Genomic DNA, 9,091 nt, shown 5'->3' on the forward strand with positions numbered 1-9,091 from the left:
CAGGTAAATTTATCCCTGGCGAGTCATCTTTCATTTACCCTTGTTTGGTAATGATTGTTTCTCCTCCTGATTTGTCATTATTTTATACCCAGTGACCGGTATCCCGATGTCCTTTCTTTTCGGTCAATTTATCCTTTATTAACCCAGTAACTGGTTATGGATAATCTTCCATGCGAGTATGTTACCTACGTTTTACCCATATAACGGTAGTAGATAATATATCTCATGCGCTCTTCAGTTGAAGTCTTTTCTTTCCCAGTCGAGTAAGATTCGTATTTCCTTATGGAATCAAATGTCCATCCTGTAAGTCGAGTTTGCTTTTTCAGCCCTTCTTTCGGATGATGAGTGTCTTGGATATGTTCCCAATTCACGCCTGGTTGGTCACCTATTGTATACCCAGTAACTGGTATCCGTGGTGTTCCTTCCTTCTGCTCCTTATTATGACTTTTTGTCCACTGTGGAGTCAGATTTTCCTGAGTTGAGATGTGTCTCTTGGGTCCTCCTCAGATGTTTCGGATGATTGATATATTTCACCCTTATACTAGTCTTAGATATTCTTTCTCCCTGAGCATGTTGTTCTCTCACCCAGTAACCAGTGTTTTGATAACATGTCTCTCTTTGAGTTTATTACCCAGTAACCGGTAATATCTCGTCTTTTCGTCCTTAGCTGAGTCCTTTATGGACGTCCCCGTCTGAGTCCGGATGTTTTATCCGATATATCCTTTATGGATAGTTGCGTTGTATTGGCATATTCCCCAATACATGCATCTTTGCGTCAGCCCGAGCCTTTCCATCGATTTATTTTCGTGGAATCCCTTCATGTCTCCCAGCAAGTTTTCGAGTCGTGACCTGCTCACACATTTTTGCCTTATTTCCCCTAGAGTCTTTGTCTCCCTAGTGAGTATGTTACTCCTATGGATCTCCAGTTTCTCCCGATCTCTTTTCCTTTGTGGTAATTATTCACCATGAAGATTTTATTTTGCATGCATACATTAGCATCATGAGGTCTCTTAGGGACCAAAATTCGTCTCTTTGTTATTATTTAAGCTCATTCTATCTCGTCGAGACGAAGATTTTAAGCTTCATATCTCCGGCTAGAACGACCTTAAATAGGGGCATCTGTAAGACCCTAATTTTGACCCTAAGATCCCTCATGGCATCATGTTATTGCACAAGTGCATTGCCTCAAGGATCATAGCATGTTTGGCTCCTTAACCCTAGGGTTAGGACTTGTTTGAGTTCTTTGAGACCACCAAGCATGCTTGTATTGTATATTATTTCTTTTCTTATTTGATTACTAACCAAAAGCACAAAAATATGTCACTAACTTTTTTTGTTTTGAAGCTCAAGTGATCATGTGCTCCACAATGCTCTTAGGAGGCTCCTAAGCCCAATGTAATGGCTAGATGAAGATGAGAAAAAGCATGAAAATGGTCCCAAAAATATCCTAATCATCATATATGCCTCCCAAGTATCTCAATTTGCCAATTTGATCAAGAGAACCCAAAGGGCTTGAGGATTGTTTCTCAAGGAAACCCTAATTTTATTGTGCTTTGACTATGCCTTGCTCATGAAGCAATCTCAACTTCTAATCAAATTTAATCAAGGGAAGTTCTTTCATTCATCATTTTATGCATATATGAGCCTATAACTTTTGATGTGTTTGTCAAATGAAGATGACCCCAATAGAAAAAATGTTCTTAAGAATCATATGAACAACTTTCATGTTCATCAAAAATCCATTTGAAACTTGTAAGGTTATCATTCATTTCAAAACATTATAGGTCATTTTGACTGAAACCCTAATTTTGGGTCAACTTACCAAGGGCACAACTTTCTTAATGTTTATGATTTTGAGGTGAGACAAAATGAACTGGAACTCTTGAGATGTCTAATTAAAATGTTATGTTGGACAAAATTTCATAATCCTAAAAGAAATACATGTGATAATGCAAAACATTATAGGTCATCTTGGACCTAATTCATTGAAATTGAAAAAGTACCCAACTTCAAGTGGCCATAACTTTGTCATAGATAATCTAAATGATGCAAACTATGAGTCTAGATTTACCATTTTGAAAATGTATACAACTTTGATGTTGGATATTTTTTCATTTGAAGCTTGCATCATGAAGACAGAGAGGTTTGTTTAAGCTTGCTTTTGGTGAAATTTTTCAAAGTGATTTGAATATGTTTTCTACTTGGATTTTCCAACCCAGTTTTCATTAATTTTCAAATGCCAAATTATTTTTTGCCCAACATGACTTTTTTTCCTTATTTTAATATCTTTCCAACCATTACTCACAATACTCATTTGGATTTACCATTTGTGAGTTTCGAAATTATCTTCATTTAGGTGCATTTTGGATATTTCATGTTATAACTTGATATGAAAGCTTGTTCAGTCCAATGTACACGTCCATTTGCTTTTCACTTAATCTCAGCAAGCTTCTGCATTTATCATTGGGCCTTCTACACGCTTGCACAGGCCCATGCAAGTCAAATTCCATTTGCCATATACATGAGAGAAGTGTGATCAACTAATGCATTCACCTATAAATAAAGGCGACATGAGCTTCATTCATCAACCTTTTGGATATCCCAATTGCTCACACCCTCACCAAAGGAATCATTCAAAAAAATTCATACTTTCGAGCTTGAAATTCAGTATCATTAGCTGAGTTTTAAAGCCTGATTCCTTAGCCAATCACTTCCATTACACTCAAGGATCAAAGAGGAACAAAGATCTTGGAGAATTCGTGGCCAGAAGTTCATCAATTCAAAGGTATCATCTCAAACTTTTTGGATCTGAATCTCCTGTTTCAATGTAGTTTGCTTGTGTTTCTATGGTTTTCTGAAGTCCTCATACTTGAGGCAAGCCATTGGTGCTTTCAATTCTTCATTTCATGAACTTTCAGATTGAACACCATGATTTTCTCCTTAACATTTCTCTCAATATAGAAAGAGTGAGGGAGATCCATTGGTACAGTGATGATCTACATCACACGAGCTTCATTTCTATGTCCTTGTTTTCCATTTTCATTAAAATTTATTTCTCTGCAACTGGTGGCCGGAAGTTGTTGTTTCGCCGGAGAAGATGGTGGTTTCCACCACCACCACCGCGTGTGCATCCTCCTGGCCTTTGGATCTTGTGTTCAGGATCTAATCTCACACGTCCGTTTCAATTACTTCATTTAATACATGTTGTTGCCCGTTTGACTCTAGCCCAGTGTGTGTCCTCAGATCTGGACCATCCATGAGCGCCACGTCAATTAATTAAATGCATCCTGTGGCGCTGCTTTTTCCCATTTATTTCATTTTCTTTTTATTTTCAGTTAATTCATTTCATTTTCAAAAATTCATGAAAAATTAATTTGAAGTCAGAAAAATATGAGACCAATTCCAAAAAATTTCTTGAAATATCTAGTTTCATATTATGATTTTTAATTATTTTTGTGACTTCATTTGATATTTTCCATGGATTATTTGATTTTTAATGGTTTTAATTCATTTTAAAATACTTTCTGACTTTTAAAAAATCCAAAAATATTTTCTTAGCATTTATGGATCATGATAAGTCAATGAAAAATAGTCTCAACAATTTCTTGATTGTTTTGAGATTATTTGAGATTTTAATTCATATTATGCTATTTTTTAATTGTTTTTAATTACTTTCTGATTTCCAAAATTTGTGAGAAAATTAGTCAAAGCTTGTTTGACTATGTCGAAATTATGAGAATTTAATTGGACTTTTTAAAGTTGATTTGAATTGAATTTGAGGTTCAACCTTATTTGTTTATTTTTTATTTGCATTTTATTTTAATTCAAAAAATACCAAAAAAATATTGTTGACTTCTTGACTTGCTATCTTCATTTCTCTTCTGTTTGGTGTTGATTGAGATTGGTTTTATTCAACTTTGATCAATTGGGTTTGTTGTTGACTTCTTATTCCCCTCTGTTTCATCTTCATCCCTTTCTTTCCATCAATGGTCAATGAGTTAAAGTCTTGAAGTTGGTCTTGACAAATGAGAAGTTTAACCTTCTTTGATCCAAACCAAACTCAAGTTGATCCATGATCAAGTGAGTTGTTTTGTGTCCAAGATAGGTTGCTTCTTGATCAAGCAAATAACTAAAAGTCAATACAAGGCCCTTTCCCTTTTGTTTGGCATGGCAAGTTTATGGAGCTTGGCTTAGTAGTCATGATCTCTAACTTGTGTTCTTTGCCTATATTCTTATTGACCGACCTCAGATAGGTGTGACTACTATATTAGTCCACTTACGATTGCTTAACATAGCGCTACATTGTCTTATGACGAGCTAACATAACCTCACTAACTACTAACTTTAATTTGAGCATTTAATTTCTTGCCATTTATTTTTAATGTAATTTATTTCTTGCTCATTATTCATATTGATTTTCACTTTGCTCACTTGAGCACATATTTTATGTTTATGTCATTTTTCTTTTGCTCATTTTAGCCTATTATTGTATATAAATATATCTCTATCTTGTGTTGTTTGTGTTTGTTTTGTGTGGACCAAATACAAAAGGAGAAAGGACTTAGAATTAGGACTTACCCATGCTTAAAGGAGTTCAATAGCAACTAGGCCTCATGCCTTTAGAATGCAAAATTTGTTGAAGAGCAACTAGGCCTCATGCCTTTGGAATGCTAATTTTCAAAGTTGATCTAAAAGGACTTCTTCTCAAACTTATTCTTTGTCCATTCCCTTTGTTGTGTTATGAACTTTTTGATGTTTGCTTTTGTGTGATAGGGATCCCATCTTGAGATTGTGAAAAGAGGACCATTGTCATGAGTAACCAAGTTAAGAGCAAAGCCAAATGGAGATCCTAGGAGCTTGAATTCAATTTGTTGATTGCTTGTTTGTGTGCTAAGTCTAAAGTAAATGAGCATGTTGAGTCATCTCTATGACTTGAAGAAAAGGAATTCCAAGGGTTTTATCTTTCCCCTCTTATCTTTTGTATGCTTTAGGAATAACCCTTCTCTTCTTCTCCCCGCTCTAACTAAGCCAAAAATCATTTTTTAACTTTGATTTTGTTTTAAATTAGAAACCTAGGCCTTAGGCCTTTGACTTTTCCAAACTCTTTTCATCAATACTCATTGTAAATAATCTTAATTCAACTTTGACCTCATTTTTGTAAATAAATCTAACTTGTAAATACAATCCATTTCAAGTTGTTTTGTGGCTCCAATGGCCACCTTGTTAAAACCTTTTCGGAAACTTTAGTCATAGATTTGAGTTATCATAGTGGTTGATGTAAATCTCACCTCATCCTTAGTGATTGGATTATAAGTCTTCCATGCTTATTATAGGGTTAACCCCTCACTAGTATGTTGAAGCCTTCCTCACACGGTGGATTGTTGGTTTCGGTTGAGTTTTCTCCCTTTGATAACAAAAGACCTTAAGGCTCTTGATTAAAATCAATTCACCAATCTTTGAGATTTTTACCCCGAACTACGAGGTTTTGGTCCTCCTTTGTGATGGTACGTAGGCAATGGGGTCATCCATTCAAACAAAAAATTTGTAAATATAATCTATTCTCTTCTCATCCCTCCAATCTTTTGCACACATTTTTTCACAAATACCAACCTACAACACATATTTGCAAAAAGAGGTTCCCTTAGAGTATTAAGGATGTTTTGGGTGCGTAAAACCTTCCCATTTCATAACCAACCCCCTTACCTAGATCTCTAACATTTTTAATAGTTTTTTATTTGAAAAACTTCTTACTTGGATTTTGTTCGCTTTTTAGCCTTTCCTTTGGACAAATAAAAGTGTGGTGGCGACTCGAATTGGATGTTGACTTTTGGTTTAGTCAATAAAGCTAAAGGTAACGAAAACCCCACTACAGGAGCAACTGCTCCAAACTCCTTCGAAGATTTCATTGTTGTCTTTGCTAATGAATTTTGAAGCGCATAGAGAAGCATTGCAAAGAGTGTTGGAGCAAGCTTACGTAGAGCACGATGTGACTGTGGATCAATTTGACCACATTGTGGCTAACATCACTTCCTGCAATAACTTTAGCTTTTGTGATGAAGAAATTCCTGAGGAAGGCAGAAATCACAATCTAGCACTGCACATATCGATGAACTGTAAGGAGGATGCATGTTAAATGTGCTAGTTGATATCGGTTCTTCTTTGAATGTACTCCCGAAGTCAACTTTGTCCAAATTATCTTATCAAGGCGCCCCGATGAGGTATAGTGGTGTCATCGTTAAATATTTTAACGATTCTTGCAAGACTGTTATAGGAGAAGTGGACATTCCAGTAAAGATATGTCTGAGCGATTTTCATATTACTTTTCAAGTAATGGATATCCACCCGGCCTATAGCTGCTTGTTGGGAAGGCCATGGATCCATAAGGCTGGAGCTATAACGTCTACTCTGCACCAAAATTTGAAGTTTGTGAAGAATGGCAAGCTTATCATTGTGGGTGGAGAGAAAGCGTTGTTGGTGAGCCATCTGTCGTCTTTTTCATATGTGGAAGCTGGGGAGGAGGTTGGAACTCCGTTCCAAGCTCTATCTATTACTGAAATAAAGAAAACTGGGGCATCCATGTCCTCTTTCAAAGATGCGTAGAAAAATATTATTGAAGATGGTAGTTCTGATCAGTGGGGTCGTATGGTAGAGGTCACCAAGAACAAGAATAGGGACGGATTGGAATTTCAGCAAGGGCCGTCTCATGTCAAAGATGAAGATGCGCAACCAAGTTTCTGTAGCGGAGGGTTCATTCATGGTAATGAACAACACTCAGCTGCTGTAATTGAGGGTGATGAAGATGAAGACTGCGCCAATTTTGTGACGCATGGAAAGACTTGCAACAATTGGGTTGCTATTGATGTTCCTGTTATTGTCCGTCGCTCTAACTAATTTGTTTTTCATTTATTTTGAGAAAATCCTTCTCCTATGCCTAAGGGAGAAGTGAACATTGTTGGGCATTTTTCAAATTTTATCATCAATAAAATACAATTCTATTCATCCACATGTATGATGTTTTTATTTATAATTTTTTGCTTTTTTGAAAATGGTAATCACAAAAAACATAAATAAATCCTTCTGCTTTGTTTGTGTATCTTGTTTGTGTTTGTGGTCTTGGGACCTTAAAATACCTAGTAAACTACAAAAAAACCCTAAAAAATGTTTGTGTAGACTGTTGGATTTGATATGAGCTTTGGACTTAGAATTAGGCAACATTCCATATGCAAAAGGACTTGGCCAATGCCAAAATTTCTAAAACCAAGTGACTATTATTTGAGCTCTTATCTGATACAAGTATTAGGATCCACTAGTGTTCATCTGCTACATAGTCTTGATGCAAATGTTATTTTGAACCTGTGTCTAATGCCTTATTCTTAGCCATTCAAGGAGTATGTCATCTGATACATTGGAAGATTAAGAAGAAGACTTTGAAGTTTCTAGCTTAGATGTGGCTATCTTTATTTGATGCTTTTCTCTTCATTTTGCTATTTTCTTATTGATATTGCTTGATTTAAAGTCCAAAGAAAAATGGGTTTCTATATGACATTCTTGTCTATTGGATTGCATCCCATTGGTCAGATCTTTTAAACTCTTAACTTTTAAATTTTTGCTTAATATTAATCTCTTCATCTCCTCCCATTTCTTAAGTTTCATATCTCTCCCCCTTTTCAAAATCTTCTTTGCTTGTGATTTCTAAACTTAGACCTTATTGCAAATTAGAAACTTTGGCCTTATGCCATTGCATTTTAAACTTTTTTTTATTAAATGAAACTTGTAAATGAATCTAATCATATTGACTTAAAATTTCTAAAGACAAAAAGAACTAACATTCATTCAAACTCTTTTAGGCCCTTTGTGCCTCTTTTTAAATATAAATTTTTGTTAAAAGAAATTCACTCACTTTGGAATTGATACCACGAACTACGAAGTTTTGATCCCTCATTTTTATGTTGGTACGTAGGCACAAGTCTGAAGGTCTTGTCAAACACAAAAATACAATCAATAAATTATTTTCTCATCTCTACACTCTATTTATTGCAAACATCTTTTATACCAAAAGCACATACACACATAAAAAAGGGCTCCCTAGGAGTACCTAGGACACTTTGGGTGCTAACACATTCTCTTTGTGTAACCAACCCCCTTACCTGTAAACTTTGACATTTTATTAGTTTTGATTTGAAAACTTATTATCTTTGGGTTTTGTTCGTACTTTTCCCTTTTCCTTTGGAAACAATAAAAATGCGGCGGCGACTCTGATTTTATTGACATTAAGTTTATCCATAGTTTAATGGTTATGAATTTACCGCTACAATTCCTTTATCTGAGTAGTCACTATTTGAATCCTCATCAGTCTCCAACTCTTGAGATATATAATTTGAATATGACAGACCCTTACCTACCACTTTTCATCTACTCCTTCAACAAACCCAAAATTAATTGTATCTTCATTACTAGTTTGTTCATCTTCAACAGACGTGACTTCTTTCACCCTTTGTTTGCAAGGTCTTCCCTTTTTCTTGTTGGAACTTCCCTTGGCCTTTTTTTCTTAAGTCTACCACCCTTACTTTTTTTCCTTTACTTACATCATCCATATCTAATTCATCTACCTCTTGATCATTCTCCCCAACAACGAATCTTCCTACTCCTACCAAAACCTCATCAATTCCATCATTTAATACCTCATCATCAGAGTCATCAAACTTGCACCCTAATGTACTATCATCACTTTGTTCATTATGGTCACTATCAACAATTTTTGTATTTTGTTCATGTATCTCAGGTTGTGAGTCAATGTCAGGTATCTCACTCATGGTGTCAGTTTCAGGTATGTCATGTTGGCCCTCAGTTATGTCAGTTTCAGGCATGTCATGTTGGCCATCAGTTATGTCAATTTCAGGTATGTCATCTACTATATCATATATGTCAGTTTCAGGTATCTCATCTACTACAATGGGTTAGAAATAAGTTAATAAAGGTTGGACATCAACTACATCTACCACATCAACTTGGGAAATAGGATGGACTATGTATACATCTACCTAGCCATGAGTCTTGGACCAATTTAGCAGTTCTATTGCACCAAAGTCAT

This window comes from Lathyrus oleraceus, chromosome 6 (genome assembly GCF_024323335.1).
Source record: "Lathyrus oleraceus cultivar Zhongwan6 chromosome 6, CAAS_Psat_ZW6_1.0, whole genome shotgun sequence".
Taxonomy (NCBI): domain Eukaryota; kingdom Viridiplantae; phylum Streptophyta; class Magnoliopsida; order Fabales; family Fabaceae; genus Lathyrus; species Lathyrus oleraceus.